Source organism: Bactrocera oleae, chromosome 5 (assembly GCF_042242935.1).
Source record: "Bactrocera oleae isolate idBacOlea1 chromosome 5, idBacOlea1, whole genome shotgun sequence".
Taxonomy (NCBI): domain Eukaryota; kingdom Metazoa; phylum Arthropoda; class Insecta; order Diptera; family Tephritidae; genus Bactrocera; species Bactrocera oleae.
The window spans coordinates 20,025,008-20,042,377 of record NC_091539.1 but is presented as its reverse complement, the minus strand read 5'-3'; the positions used below and the strand labels follow the sequence as shown (position 1 = coordinate 20,042,377).

The following is a 17,370-nucleotide window of genomic DNA, read 5'->3' as shown; positions in this document are numbered from 1 at the left end:
AAAAAGTGTATAATTCATTTTAAATCGCAAAAATACGTACTTAAAATAGTTGAAATTTTCAACTTTAAACGTAAATATTTCGAAAACTATAAGTTTCCCGCGGCAATATCTATATATATTCTTGATCTGGAGGATATCCTCTATCCAACCTTCCCCTCTTAACCCTGAAATCGTGGGATGCTAAACAAAAGCCCACCCCCATTTTATCCCCGAAAGCCTTGGACGGTATACTAAAGCCGACCCATGACCATTTTAACCCTGAACTCGTGAGGTGGTATGCTAAAGCCGACCCCATAACTTTAATTCACATTTAATGAACATATGTATCTTCAATTCTTTCTATTCACAAAATAATAAAAAGGTTCCTTTATTACAGATAATCGTGCCTGTCTCGCTGAATTGAATCCCCTTTTGGGTCGGCTTTAGAATAACGTCCCACGCTTTCGGTGATAAAATGGGTATGGGCGGATCGAGGAGATCTTCCAGATCAAGAATATATATAGATATAGCCGCGGGAAACCTATTGTTTTCACGATATTTGGGTTTAAAGTTCAAAATTTCGACTATTTAAAGTACGTATTTTTTCGTTATAGAATGAATTATACACTTATATTTTTAACTTTTATATCCACTAACACTTCACTAATTCGTTTTTACACATTTTTTTTATATTATATCATAAAAAATAGCTTTATTTCAATATTTAAATCATTCTTCAATTTTATCAATTTTGACAATAACAAAATGGTTGTGAATGTCAAAACATCAGTGTTGCCATACTAATATATTTTGTAAACGAAGAAAAATAAAATAAACAGATATTATACTCTAGATACAGGAATCATAATTGTTGATGGACACTAATAAATCATTTAGTTTCCTTCTTTTGATAAACCCAGGTGTTGGATCGACCAGGGTTATTTTTTTTTGAAGCGAGGCCGAAGGCCGCCAACGCAAAAAGGAGTTCCACGCAAAAAGACCTTAGTACACCCGGGTGTTGGATCGACCAGGGTTATTTTTTTTGAAGTGCGGCCGGTAGGCCGCCAACGCAAAAAGGAGTTCTACGCGAAAAAGTAATATTGTCATAGAGGGTATAACATAATCCTTAACATCAATGCTCTCTAACGGATATAATTACTGTTTGAAGAAAAGTACCGTTTCGTTTTTTCCATTTGCTAATTACTTCATATATGCCAAATAAAATTCAAACGCGTTTAGTGAGTTGTGCTTAAATTGTGGAAAAGGATAAATTATAAAAGTTATTATTCAAGTTTTTATTTTAAAAATGAGTGGAATTTCAACATATTTTAATTGGGGTATAATCTGTTTTCATTTCTTTCAGTTCACTTACAAAAGATGTCGATAAGGTAACACTGGTTATTTGACATTTTGCAACCATCTTGTTATTGTGAAAATCACAAAAATTGAAGAATAATTAAAATATTGAAATAAAGCAATTTTTTATGATATAATATAAAAAAATGTGTAAAAACGAATTAGTGAAGTGTTAGTGGATATAAAAGTTAAAAATATAACTGTATAATTCATTCTATAACGAAAAAATACGTACTTTAAATAGACGAAATTTTCAACTTTAAACCCAAATATCTTGAAAACCATAGGTTTCCCGCGGCAATATCTATATATATTCTTGATCTGAAGGATCTCCTCTATCCGCCCATACCCATTTTATCCCCGAAAGCGTGGGACGTTATACTAAAGTTTTTCCCCCCTATTTTTTATGACGAAACATTCTTTCGGACCAAATCGCGATTAAACTTAAATATCGAAAAAGCATAATATACAATATATCACTGACAACAAAGTAATGTTTCGTTATTGAATAATTTTGGTAAACTTTTCTTGTCCATGTTTCTAAATATTGAATTCATTTCCTTACTTTTCGTAAATTATTATTTATATATAAAATGTATCACACAATGTTTAATATTATTTGTTTTGAGATACCGTCAGTAAATATACTTCTTAGCGACATTACATCACGCTCCCAGAACCAATAAATATTGCAGTCAAAATTTTTAACCGGGCACCTGAGGACACAATACACGAGTCTAGAAAAATCTATTGCGGGCAATAATCTGTCATTTTGATGGTTTACCCGGACGTTATACGCTCATGAAAATGCTTTCTAGTTGCAAACACTCTCACTTTTCTACGTCACATAGTTTTGCAAAGAAATGACATGCAATTATCGGAAATATGAATATTTCACTATATTCATAGATTGATATCAAAATTTAAGTATATCAATCCACTATATTAAAAATTTCCTGCAAAATGTTCAAGAATTGTAAACGGTTTCCATGACAACAACATCTTCAAACCATTATTATTGATTGTTGCCTACACTCTACGTCACGGTTGTCATAATGGATTTCTCGATAAATCGTCTACCAATAACTCACTCTTAAGTTCGATCAGTGGATTGTTGAATAAAAGTATCAATTTAATGGCTATACACACGCGACATCTAAAGCGCGTTGTGTATTAAATTTGTATGTTGGTCTCATATTCTGTTTATAAGGAATTACCATAAAAATAGTAAAACAGTATTTAGGGTACCTGCTATTAATTGTTTAGGATTAGTTACATTAGATTAAGTTTTTTTAATAATGTCAAGTTTGATCTGGCAATACTGTCTTATCTAAGTTTTATATTTGTCATTTCTCGTTTATCATTCATTCCCTTTACAATTGTCTTTGTTTACGCATATCTAAAGTTACGGTATTTTAAATTCCGTTGAACTCCTATAAATGTCGGAGGACATGTATGTGTGTACGAACTCTTCTCTGATTGTAACTCGGTGCTGATTATACTCATCTCTAGTTTGGTGTCAAACAAACCGTTCACAATTGTACAAATCCCAATAAAGCATTGAGAACTCTACCCGCTGGTAAATTAAGTATTCCTCATTTTGGTGCCTCCTGTGAGGACAAATATTTTTTAATTTCGTTTTGTAATTGCGGTTTTGGGGTTTCATGGCGGAGCTCAATTAGCGTACATCAACAGTGAAAGCAATAAAGCACATACATACACGTTTCTCGGAAGGTGCCATAGAAGGTCGTGATGTGTTTCACTTTCAACAAGAGCTCAAGTCACTTGAATCACATTTTGAGCGCTTCATGGATAATCATAACCTGGTTGGAGGAGCTACGTCCTCCGAGATTGCGCCACATGATGCACTTTTGGAATCAGTAGAGGAGCTATGCACTGCGGCATGCAGCTGACTTAATCGTCTCATCGCATCGTCAAGAGTTTGGAACTAATGTCGCTGACGGAGCGCACCATTGTCCCACAACATCTCTGTTTTAGTAGTTTGCAACATAACCGTTATATGAGGAGAGGGCGGGGTACTAAATCTTTTTTTTTTGCCGTTTCCATAACATTCGGATCTACGTAACCGGAACGGATCCGGATTTTTTCCGGCCAAGGACTGTCAACTCGACAAAATTCTGCCGCTACAACAACAACAACAAAACATTTTTTGATAATTTTTGCACAACACAGCATGTGGCAATACTGATATTTGTCATTAATGTAAAAATACAAATTTCTTATATATAATATATTTACTTACTTTAAAAATGCACAATAAATCTATATTATGGATATATTTTAATGTGTACAAATGAGTTGACAAATGGGTCGACAGGGTGTTAAACATAGTGTAGGGCGTGCATAACTTTAACAAATTTTGGAACTTTAAATACAAATATCTCGAAAACTATAAGTCAGAGGCAGGTATATGTGTATATCCTCTATCCGCCCGTACAATCAGATCGCAGTGCCGAAAGAATCGTAATTTTGCGGATTTTGATTAGCAGCGCACAAACAATGTAGAATATCTTTACGCATGTAGTCCTTGCACTTTGCCAAAGATCTTTTGGATGAGATTAGACGCAGGTTGCCCATATTATAGCAAATAACGTGTGTATTTGATGTATTTTGTTCATCATAGAGTGTAGTGTCTCAATATGCATCAAGAAGATTTTGTTCCAAACAAGGCAAGCTTGTCGATAGGTGGCGTATCTTCGTTCTGGATACTGTAGCAGGTTAAACACATACCTATGCAGAATCGACCCCGACATATCATACATAAGTCCAGCATGCAAAGAGTATCCGCATGACACCACCTCTTTGCATGCCCAACGGACCCCACTCATCTAACACCTTTCTCCTTATGGTCCGACCCCGCCGATACAGCTCTTTTAGTGGGAAAACAACAACATAGGGGGCGCACAGCTAACCGTCGACTGTTGACTGACTTAAATCTGGGTAGACTGTCTATCCACGTACATTAATTAACAGCAACTGCAGATAGAAGTATGGGGTATTGTTCAGGTGAACAGTGTACAGACGACCAATGCGTCACTGGAATAGAAATTGGGATGCCCTTCAACTGCTTTATCTTGTTTGCGACATTGAAACTTTATAGCCTTTTCGATACCTTAGAATTAAATAGAGGGGTACATTTTAGAACAGCATCCCCGGAATTTGGGGTTAAAATTGGTATGTACCGATAGAGAAAGTTCTCCAGATTATGAAATATATATATGTACACAGACTTTTTCTAATGAATTTTCTATTCGTCGGTATGTTGGGTTTTGTTTATATCTAAATATTTAATGTGCTTTAAGGAATATCAAATAAATTGATTTTTATAAAAAGTATATACATTTATGTTTTCCAACAATTTATTTTGTGGGTACCTTTTACGCATACCTTTTCTGCCCAGCGTAAGACAAATAAAGTTTTATTTTCTTACGAATAGACAAGTAATTTTCCACTTTTATACCCACTAACACTTCACTAATTCGTTTGTACACATTTATTTTACATTATATAGTGCAAAAATAGTTTAATTCAATTATTAAATTATTGTTAAATTCTATTGATTCCGACAATTACAAAAGGGTTGCAAAATGTCAAATAACCAGTGTTACCTTATCGACATCTTTTGTAATTGAACTGAAAGAAGTTAAAACAGATAATACCCCAAATACAGGAATCCAAAACCTAGAGAAATAAACTATTACAGAGCATTGATGTTAAGTATTACGTTATACACTCTATGACAATATTACTTTTTCTTGTAGAACTTCCTTTTGCGTTGGGGGCCTTCGGCCGCGCTTCAAAAAAAATAACCCTGGTCGGTTCAACACCTGGATGTAACAATTTCTTTTCGCGTAGAACCCCTTATGGGTAGGCGGCCTTCGGCCGCGCTTTAAAAAAATAACCCTGGTCGGTCCAACACCGGGGTGTATCGAGGTTTTTTTGCGCAGAACTTCTTTTTGCATTGGCGGACTTCGCCCGCGCTTCAAAAAAATAACCCTGGTCGGTCCAACACTGGGGTGTATCGAGGTTTTTTTGCGCAGAACTTCTTTTTGCGTTGTTTCCTGTATCTAGGGTATAATCTCTGTTTATTTTATTTTTCTTCGTTTACAAAATATATTAGTATGGCATTCACCACCATTTTGTTATTGTCAAAATTAATAAAATTGAAGTATGATTTAAATATGGAAATAAAGCTATTTTTGCAGCATCTAATAAAAAAAATGTCGAAAAACTAATTAGTCAAGTGTTAGTGGATGTAAAAAAGAAAAAAATAAGTGTATAATTCATTTTAAATCGCAAAAATACGTACTTAAAATAGTTGAAATTTTCAACTTTAAACGTAAATATTTCGAAAACTATAAGTTTCCCGCGGCAATATCTATATATATTCTTGATCTGGAGGATATCCTCTATCCAACCTTCCCCTCTTAACCCTGAAATCGTGGGATGCTAAACAAAAGCCCACCCCCATTTTATCCCCGAAAGCCTTGGACGGTATACTAAAGCCGACCCATGACCATTTTAACCCTGAACTCGTGAGGTGGTATGCTAAAGCCGACCCCATAACTTTAATTCACATTTAATGTACATATGTATCTTCAATTCTTTCTATTCACAAAATAATAAAAAGGCTCCTTTATTACAAATAATCGTGCCTGTCTCGCTGAATTGAATCCCCTTTTGGGTCGGCTTTAGAATAACGTCCCACGCTTTCGGTGATAAAATGGGTATGGGCGGATCGAGGAGATCTTCCAGATCAAGAATATATATAGATATAGCCGCGGGAAACCTATTGTTTTCAAGATATTTGGGTTTAGAGTTTTTCGTTATAGAATGAATTATACACTTATATTTTTAACTTTTATATCCACTAACACTTCACTAATTCGTTTTTACACATTTTTTTTATATTATATCATAAAAAATAGCTTTATTTCAATATTTAAATCATTCTTCAATTTTATCAATTTTGACAATAACAAAATGGTTGTGAATGTCAAAACATCAGTGTTGCCATACTAATATATTTTGTAAACGAAGAAAAATAAAATAAACAGATATTATACTCTAGATACAGGAATCATAATTGTTGATGGACACTAATAAATCATTTAGTTTCCTTCTTTTGATAAACCCAGGTGTTGGATCGACCAGGGTTATTTTTTTTTGAAGCGAGGCCGAAGGCCGCCAACGCAAAAAGGAGTTCCACGCAAAAAGACCTTAGTACACCCGGGTGTTGGATCGACCAGGGTAATTTTTTTTGAAGTGCGGCCGAAGGCCGCCAACGCAAAAAGGAGTTTTACGCGAAAAAGTAATATTGTCATAGAGGGTATAACATAATCCTTAACATCAATGCTCTCTAACGGATATAATTACTGTTTGAAGAAAAGTACCGTTTCGTTTTTTCCATTTGCTAATTACTTCATATATGGCAAATAAAATTCAAACGCGTTTAGTGAGTTGTGCTTAAATTGTGGAAAAGGATAAATTATAAAATTTATAATTCAAGTTTTTATTTTAAAAATGAATGGAATTTCAACATATTTTAATTGGGGTATAATCTGTTTTCATTTCTTTCAGTTCACTTACAAAAGATGTCGATAAGGTAACACTGGTTATTTGACATTTTGCAACCATCTTGTTATTGTGAAAATCACAAAAATTGAAGAATAATTAAAATATTGAAATAAAGCAATTTTTTATGATATAATATAAAAAAAATGTGTAAAAACGAATTAGTAAAGTGTTAGTGGATATAAAAGTTAAAAATATAACTGTATAATTCATTCTATAACGAAAAAATACGTACTTTAAATAGACGAAATTTTGAACTTTAAACCCAAATATCTTGAAAACCATAGGTTTCCCGCGGCTATATCTATATATATTCTTGATCTGGAGGATCTCCTCTATCCGCCCATACCCATTTTATCCCCGAAAGCGTGGGACGTTATACTAAAGTTTTCCCCCCCTTTTTTTATGACGAAACATTCTTTCGGACCAAATCGCGATTAAACTTAAATATCGAAAAAGCATAATATACAATATATCACTGACAACAAAGTAATGTTTCGTTATTGAATAATTTTGGTAAACTTTTCTTGTCCATGTTTCTAAATATTGAATTCATTTCCTTACTTTTCGTAAATTATTATTTATATATAAAATGTATCACACAATGTTTAATATTATTTGTTTTGAGATACCGTCAGTAAATATACTTCTTAGCGACATTACATCACGCTCCCAGAACCAATAAATATTGCAGTCAAAATTTTTAACCGGGCACCTGAGGACACAATACACGAGTCTAGAAAAATCTATTGCGGGCAATAATCTGTCATTTTGATGGTTTACCCGGACGTTATACGCTCATGAAAATGCTTTCTAGTTGCAAACACTCTCACTTTTCTACGTCACATAGTTTTGCAAAGAAATGACATGCAATTATCGGAAATATGAATATTTCACTATATTCATAGATTGATATCAAAATTTAAGTATATCAATCCACTATATTAAAAATTTCCTGCAAAATGTTCAAGAATTGTAAACGGTTTCCATGACAACAACATCTTCAAACCATTATTATTGATTGTTGCCTACACTCTACGTCACGGTTGTCATAATGGATTTCTCGATAAATCGTCTACCAATAACTCACTCTTAAGTTCGATCAGTGGATTGTTGAATAAAAGTATCAATTTAATGGCTATACACACGCGACATCTAAAGCGCGTTGTGTATTAAATTTGTATGTTGGTCTCATATTCTGTTTATAAGGAATTACCATAAAAATAGTAAAACAGTATTTAGGGTACCTGCTATTAATTGTTTAGGATTAGTTACATTAGATTAAGTTTTTTTAATAATGTCAAGTTTGATCTGGCAATACTGTCTTATCTAAGTTTTATATTTGTCATTTCTCGTTTATCATTCATTCCCTTTACAATTGTCTTTGTTTACGCATATCTAAAGTTACGGTATTTTAAATTCCGTTGAACTCCTATAAATGTCGGAGGACATGTATGTGTGTACGAACTCTTCTCTGATTGTAACTCGGTGCTGATTATACTCATCTCTAGTTTGGTGTCAAACAAACCGTTCACAATTGTACAAATCCCAATAAAGCATTGAGACTCTACCCGCTGGTAAATTAAGTATTCCTCATTTTGGTGCCTCCTGTGAGGACAAATATTTTTTAATTTCGTTTTGTAATTGCGGTTTTCATGGCAGAGCTCAATTAGCGTACATCAACAGTGAAAGCAATAAAGCACATACATACACGTTTCTCGGAAGGTGCCATAGAAGGTCGTGATGTGTTTCACTTTCAACAAGAGCTCAAGTCACTTGAATCCCATTTTGAGCGCTTCATGGATAATCATAACCTGGTTGGAGGAGCTACGTCCTCCGAGATTGCGCCACATGATGCACTTTTGGAATCAGTAGAGGAGCTATGCACTGCGGCATGCAGCTGACTTAATCGTCTCATTGCATCGTCAAGAGTTTGGAACTAATGTCGCTAACGGAGCGCACCATTGTCCCACAACATCTCTGTTTTAGTAGTTTGCAACATAACCGATATATGAGGAGAGGGCGGGGTACTAAATCTTTTTTTTTTGCCGTTTCCATAACATTCGGATTTACGTAACAGGAACGGATCCGGATTTTTTCCGGCCAAGGACTGTCAACTCGACAAAATTCTGCCGCTACAACAACAACAACAAAACATTTTTTGATAATTTTTGCACAACACAGCATGTGGCAATACTGATATTTGTCATTAATGTAAAAATACAAATTTCTTATATATAATATATTTACTTACTTTAAAAATGCACAATAAATCTATATTATGGATATATTTTAATGTGTACAAATGAGTTGACAAATGGGTCGACAGGGTGTTAAACATAGTGTAGGGCGTGCATAACTTTAACAAATTTTGGAACTTTAAATACAAATATCTCGAAAACTATAAGTCAGAGGCAGCTATATGTGTATATCCTCTATCCGCCCGTACAATCAGATCGCAGTGCCGAAAGAATCGTAATTTTGCGGATTTTGATTAGCAGCGCACAAACAAGGTAGAATATCTTTACGCATGTAGTCCTTGCACTTTGCCAAAGATCTTTTGGATGAGATTAGACGCAGGTTGCCCATATTATAGCAAATAACGTGTGTATTTGATGTATTTTGTTCATCATAGAGTGTAGTGTCTCAATATGCATCAAGAAGATTTTGTTCCAAACAAGGCAAGCTTGTCGATAGGTGGCGTATCTTCGTTCTGGATACTGTAGCAGGTTAAACACATACCTATGCAGAATCGACCCCGACATATCATACATAAGTCCAGCATGCAAAGAGTATCCGCATGACACCACCTCTTTGCATGCCCAACGGACCCCACTCATCTAATACCTTTCTCCTTATGGTCCGACCCCGCCGATACAGCTCTTTTAGTGGGAAAACAACAACATAGGTGGCGCACAGCTAACCATCGGCTGTTGACTGACTTAAATCTGGGAAGACTGTCCATCCACGTACATTAATTAACAGCAACTGCAGATAGAAGTATGGGGTATTGTTCAGGTGAACAGTGTACAGACGACCAATGCGTCACTGGAATAGAAATTGGGATGCCCTTCAACTGCTTTATCTTGTTTGCGACATTGAAACTTTATAGCCTTTTCGATACCTTAGAATTAAATAGAGGGGTACATTTTAGAACAGCATCCCCGGAATTTGGGGTTAAAATTGGTATGTACCGATAGAGAAAGTTCTTCAGATTATGAAATATATGTATGTACACAGACTTTTTTTTAATGAATTTTCTATTCGTCGGTATGTTGGGTTTTGTTTATATCTACATATTTAATGTGCTTTAAGGAATATCAAATAAATTGATTTTTATAAGAAGTATATACATAATATTATATTTAATGTACTTTAAGGAATATCAAATAAATTGATTTTTATAAGAAGTATATACAATATATTATATTTAATGTGCTTTAAGGAATATAAAATAAATTGGTTTTTATAAAAAGTATATACATTTATGTTTTCCAACAATTTATTTTGTGGGTACCTTGTACGCATACCTTTTCTGCCCAGCGTAAGACAAATAAAGTTTTATTTTCTTACGAATAGACAAGTAATTTTCCACTTTTATACCCACTAACACTTCACTAATTCGTTTGTACACATTTATTTTACATTATATAGTGCAAAAATAGTTTAATTCAATTATTAAATTATTGTTAAATTCTATTAATTCCGACAATTACAAAAGGGTTGCAAAATGTCAAATAACCAGTGTTACCTTATCGACATCTTTTGTAATTGAACTGAAAGAAGTTAAAACAGATAATACCCCAAATACAGGAATCCAAAACCTAGAGAAATAAACTATTACAGAGCATTGATGTTAAGTATTACGTTATACACTCTATGACAATATTACTTTTTCTTGTAGAACTTCCTTTTGCGTTGGGGGCCTTCGGCCGCGCTTCAAAAAAAATAACCCTGGTCGGTTCAACACCTGGATGTAACAATTTCTTTTCGCGTAGAACCCCTTATGGGTAGGCGGCCTTCGGCCGCGCTTTAAAAAAATAACCCTGGTCGGTCCAACACCGGGGTGTATCGAGGTTTTTTTGCGCAGAACTTCTTTTTGCATTGGCGGACTTCGCCCGCGCTTCAAAAAAATAACCCTGGTCGGTCCAACACTGAGGTGTATCGAGGTTTTTTTGCGCAGAACTTCTTTTTGCGTTGTTTCCTGTATCTAGGGTATAATCTCTGTTTATTTTATTTTTCTTCGTTTACAAAATATATTAGTATGGCATTCACCACCATTTTGTTATTGTCAAAATTAATAAAATTGAAGTATGATTTAAATATGGAAATAAAGCTATTTTTGCAGCATCTAATAAAAAAAATGTCGAAAAACTAATTAGTCAAGTGTTAGTGGATATAAAAAAGAAAAAAATAAGTGTATAATTCATTTTAAATCGCAAAAATACGTACTTAAAATAGTTGAAATTTTCAACTTTAAACGTAAATATTTCGAAAACTATAAGTTTCCCGCGGCAATATCTATATATATTCTTGATCTGGAGGATATCCTCTATCCAACCTTCCCCTCTTAACCCTGAAATCGTGGGATGCTAAACAAAAGCCCACCCCCATTTTATCCCCGAAAGCCTTGGACGGTATACTAAAGCCGACCCATGACCATTTTAACCCTGAACTCGTGAGGTGGTATGCTAAAGCCGACCCCATAACTTTAATTCACATTTAATGTACATATGTATCTTCAATTCTTTCTATTCACAAAATAATAAAAAGTTTCCTTTATTACAAATAATCGTGCCTGTCTCGCTGAATTGAATCCCCTTTTGGGTCGGCTTTAGAATAACGTCCCACGCTTTCGGTGATAAAATGGGTATGGGTGGATAGAGGAGATCTTCCAGATCAAGAATATATATAGATATAGCCGCGGGAAACCTATTGTTTTCAAGATATTTGGGTTTAAAGTTCAAAATTTCGACTATTTAAAGTACGTATTTTTTCGTTATAGAATGAATTATTCACTTATATTTTTAACTTTTATATCCACTAACACTTCACTAATTCGTTTTTACACATTTTTTTTATATTATATCATAAAAAATAGCTTTATTTCAATATTTAAATCATTCTTCAATTTTATCAATTTTGACAATAACAAAATGGTTGTGAATGTCAAAACATCAGTGTTGCCATACTAATATATTTTGTAAACGAAGAAAAATAAAATAAACAGATATTATACTCTAGATACAGGAATCATAATTGTTGATGGACACTAATAAATCATTTAGTTTCCTTCTTTTGATAAACCCAGGTGTTGGATCGACCAGGGTTATTTTTTTTTGAAGCGAGGCCGAAGGCCGCCAACGCAAAAAAGGAGTTCCACGCAAAAAGACCTTAGTACACCCGGGTGTTGGATCGACCAGGGTTATTTTTTTTGAAGTGCGGCCGAAGGCCGCCAACGCAAAAAGGAGTTTTACGCGAAAAAGTAATATTGTCATAGAGGGTATAACATAATCCTTAACATCAATGCTCTCTAACGGATATAATTACTGTTTGAAGAAAAGTACCGTTTCGTTTTTTCCATTTGCTAATTACTTCATATATGGCAAATAAAATTCAAACGCGTTTAGTGAGTTGTGCTTAAATTGTGGAAAAGGATAAATTATAAAAGTTATTATTCAAGTTTTTATTTTAAAAATGAGTGGAATTTCAACATATTTTAATTGGGGTATAATCTGTTTTCATTTCTTTCAGTTCACTTACAAAAGATATCGATAAGGTAACACTGGTTATTTGACATTTTGCAACCATCTTGTTATTGTGAAAATCACAAAAATTGAAGAATAATTAAAATATTGAAATAAAGCAATTTTTTATGATATAATATACAAAAAATGTGTAAAAACGAATTAGTGAAGTGTTAGTGGATATAAAAGTTAAAAATATAACTGTATAATTCATTCTATAACGAAAAAATACGTACTTTCAATAGACGAAATTTTCAACTTTAAACCCAAATATCTTGAAAACCATAGGTTTCCCGCGGCAATATCTATATATATTCTTGATCTGGAGGATCTCCTCTATCCGCCCATACCCATTTTATCCCCGAAAGCGTGGGACGTTATACTAAAGTTTTTCCCCCCTTTTTTTATGACGAAACATTCTTTCGGACCAAATCGCGATTAAACTTAAATATCGAAAAAGCATAATATACAATATATCACTGACAACAAAGTAATGTTTCGTTATTGAATAATTTTGGTAAACTTTTCTTGTCCATGTTTCTAAATATTGAATTCATTTCCTTACTTTTCGTAAATTATTATTTATATATAAAATGTATCACACAATGTTTAATATTATTTGTTTTGAGATACCGTCAGTAAATATACTTCTTAGCGACATTACATCACGCTCCCAGAACCAATAAATATTGCAGTCAAAATTTTTAACCGGGCACCTGAGGACACAATACACGAGTCTAGAAAAATCTATTGCGGGCAATAATCTGTCATTTTGATGGTTTACCCGGACGTTATACGCTCATGAAAATGCTTTCTAGTTGCAAACACTCTCACTTTTCTACGTCACATAGTTTTGCAAAGAAATGACATGCAATTATCGGAAATATGAATATTTCACTATATTCATAGATTGATATCAAAATTTAAGTATATCAATCCACTATATTAAAAATTTCCTGCAAAATGTTCAAGAATTGTAAACGGTTTCCATGACAACAACATCTTCAAACCATTATTATTGATTGTTGCCTACACTCTACGTCACGGTTGTCATAATGGATTTCTCGATAAATCGTCTACCAATAACTCACTCTTAAGTTCGATCAGTGGATTGTTGAATAAAAGTATCAATTTAATGGCTATACACACGCGACATCTAAAGCGCGTTGTGTATTAAATTTGTATGTTGGTCTCATATTCTGTTTATAAGGAATTACCATAAAAATAGTAAAACAGTATTTAGGGTACCTGCTATTAATTGTTTAGGATTAGTTACATTAGATTAAGTTTTTTTAATAATGTCAAGTTTGATCTGGCAATACTGTCTTATCTAAGTTTTATATTTGTCATTTCTCGTTTATCATTCATTCCCTTTACAATTGTCTTTGTTTACGCATATCTAAAGTTACGGTATTTTAAATTCCGTTGAACTCCTATAAATGTCGGAGGACATGTATGTGTGTACGAACTCTTCTCTGATTGTAACTCGGTGCTGATTATACTCATCTCTAGTTTGGTGTCAAACAAACCGTTCACAATTGTACAAATCCCAATAAAGCATTGAGACTCTACCCGCTGGTAAATTAAGTATTCCTCATTTTGGTGCCTCCTGTGAGGACAAATATTTTTTAATTTCGTTTTGTAATTGCGGTTTTCATGGCAGAGCTCAATTAGCGTACATCAACAGTGAAAGCAATAAAGCACATACATACACGTTTCTCGGAAGGTGCCATAGAAGGTCGTGATGTGTTTCACTTTCAACAAGAGCTCAAGTCACTTGAATCCCATTTTGAGCGCTTCATGGATAATCATAACCTGGTTGGAGGAGCTACGTCCTCCGAGATTGCGCCACATGATGCACTTTTGGAATCAGTAGAGGAGCTATGCACTGCGGCATGCAGCTGACTTAATCGTCTCATTGCATCGTCAAGAGTTTGGAACTAATGTCGCTGACGGAGCGCACCATTGTCCCACAACATCTCTGTTTTAGTAGTTTGCAACATAACCGATATATGAGGAGAGGGCGGGGTACTAAATCTTTTTTTTTTGCCGTTTCCATAACATTCGGATTTACGTAACAGGAACGGATCCGGATTTTTTCCGGCCAAGGACTGTCAACTCGACAAAATTCTGCCGCTACAACAACAACAACAAAACATTTTTTGATAATTTTTGCACAACACAGCATGTGGCAATACTGATATTTGTCATTAATGTAAAAATACAAATTTCTTATATATAATATATTTACTTACTTTAAAAATGCACAATAAATCTATATTATGGATATATTTTAATGTGTACAAATGAGTTGACAAATGGGTCGACAGGGTGTTAAACATAGTGTAGGGCGTGCATAACTTTAACAAATTTTGGAACTTTAAATACAAATATCTCGAAAACTATAAGTCAGAGGCAGCTATATGTGTATATCCTCTATCCGCCCGTACAATCAGATCGCAGTGCCGAAAGAATCGTAATTTTGCGGATTTTGATTAGCAGCGCACAAACAAGGTAGAATATCTTTACGCATGTAGTCCTTGCACTTTGCCAAAGATCTTTTGGATGAGATTAGACGCAGGTTGCCCATATTATAGCAAATAACGTGTGTATTTGATGTATTTTGTTCATCATAGAGTGTAGTGTCTCAATATGCATCAAGAAGATTTTGTTCCAAACAAGGCAAGCTTGTCGATAGGTGGCGTATCTTCGTTCTGGATACTGTAGCAGGTTAAACACATACCTATGCAGAATCGACCCCGACATATCATACATAAGTACAATGAAAGAGGTGGTGTCATGCGGATACTCTTTGCATGCCCAACGGACCCCACTCATCTAATACCTTTCTCCTTATGGTCCGACCCCGCCGATACAGCTCTTTTAGTGGGAAAACAACAACATAGGTGGCGCACAGCTAACCATCGGCTGTTGACTGACTTAAATCTGGGAAGACTGTCCATCCACGTACATTAATTAACAGCAACTGCAGATAGAAGTATGGGGTATTGTTCAGGTGAACAGTGTACAGACGACCAATGCGTCACTGGAATAGAAATTGGGATGCCCTTCAACTGCTTTATCTTGTTTGCGACATTGAAACTTTATAGCCTTTTCGATACCTTAGAATTAAATAGAGGGGTACATTTTAGAACAGCATCCCCGGAATTTGGGGTTAAAATTGGTATGTACCGATAGAGAAAGTTCTTCAGATTATGAAATATATGTATGTACACAGACTTTTTTTTAATGAATTTTCTATTCGTCGGTATGTTGGGTTTTGTTTATATCTACATATTTAATGTACTTTAAGGAATATCAAATAAATTGATTTTTATAAGAAGTATATACAATATATTATATTTAATGTGCTTTAAGGAATATAAAATAAATTGGTTTTTATAAAAAGTATATACATTTATGTTTTCCAACAATTTATTTTGTGGGTACCTTGTACGCATACCTTTTCTGCCCAGCGTAAGACAAATAAAGTTTTATTTTCTTACGAATAGACAAGTAATTTTCCACTTTTATACCCACTAACACTTCACTAATTCGTTTGTACACATTTATTTTACATTATATAGTGCAAAAATAGTTTAATTCAATAATTAAATTATTGTTAAATTCTATTAATTCCGACAATTACAAAAGGGTTGCAAAATGTCAAATAACCAGTGTTACCTTATCGACATCTTTTGTAATTGAACTGAAAGAAGTTAAAACAGATAATACCCCAAATACAGGAATCCAAAACCTAGAGAAATAAACTATTACAGAGCATTGATGTTAAGTATTACGTTATACACTCTATGACAATATTACTTTTTCTTGTAGAACTTCCTTTTGCGTTGGGGGCCTTCGGCCGCGCTTCAAAAAAAATAACCCTGGTCGGTTCAACACCTGGATGTAACAATTTCTTTTCGCGTAGAACCCCTTATGGGTAGGCGGCCTTCGGCCGCGCTTTAAAAAAATAACCCTGGTCGGTCCAACACCGGGGTGTATCGAGGTTTTTTTGCGCAGAACTTCTTTTTGCATTGGCGGACTTCGCCCGCGCTTCAAAAAAATAACCCTGGTCGGTCCAACACTGAGGTGTATCGAGGTTTTTTTGCGCAGAACTTCTTTTTGCGTTGTTTCCTGTATCTAGGGTATAATCTCTGTTTATTTTATTTTTCTTCGTTTACAAAATATATTAGTATGGCATTCACCACCATTTTGTTATTGTCAAAATTAATAAAATTGATTTAAATATGGAAATAAAGCTATTTTTGCAGCATCTAATAAAAAAAATGTCGAAAAACTAATTAGTCAAGTGTTAGTGGATATAAAAAAGAAAAAAATAAGTGTATAATTCATTTTAAATCGCAAAAATACGTACTTAAAATAGTTGAAATTTTCAACTTTAAACGTAAATATTTCGAAAACTATAAGTTTCCCGCGGCAATATCTATATATATTCTTGATCTGGAGGATATCCTCTATCCAACCTTCCCCTCTTAACCCTGAAATCGTGGGATGCTAAACAAAAGCCCACCCCCATTTTATCCCCGAAAGCCTTGGACGGTATACTAAAGCCGACCCATGACCATTTTAACCCTGAACTCGTGAGGTGGTATGCTAAAGCCGACCCCATAACTTTAATTCACATTTAATGTACATATGTATCTTCAATTCTTTCTATTCACAAAATAAT

The 17,370-nt window shown here is 34.2% G+C and overlaps 3 long non-coding RNA genes across 21 annotated transcripts in view; 2 read left to right on the top strand and 1 right to left on the bottom strand.

Moving 5' to 3' along the window:
* Nucleotides 1–6,847: 6,847 nt before the first annotated feature.
* Nucleotides 6,848–9,220, top strand: LOC138857290 (uncharacterized). Its single transcript, XR_011396397.1, has 2 exons — nt 6,848–8,507; nt 8,593–9,220. It is a non-coding gene; the product is annotated as an uncharacterized lncRNA (long non-coding RNA).
* A 3,565-nt stretch (nt 9,221–12,785) lies between these two features.
* Nucleotides 12,786–14,968, top strand: LOC138857291 (uncharacterized). Its single transcript, XR_011396398.1, has 2 exons — nt 12,786–14,255; nt 14,341–14,968. It is a non-coding gene; the product is annotated as an uncharacterized lncRNA (long non-coding RNA).
* Nucleotides 14,969–15,487: 519 nt separating this feature from the next.
* LOC138857288 (uncharacterized) overlaps nt 15,488–17,370 on the bottom strand; it is a 38,874-nt gene continuing 36,991 nt past the window's right edge. For 18 of the 19 annotated variants that reach the window (XR_011396388.1, XR_011396377.1, XR_011396383.1 and 15 more), the window contains exon 8: nt 15,488–15,799. This is a non-coding gene — a long non-coding RNA (uncharacterized lncRNA). The remainder of the gene's footprint in view (nt 15,800–17,370) is intronic. The other variant, XR_011396393.1, reaches the window with a different exon arrangement.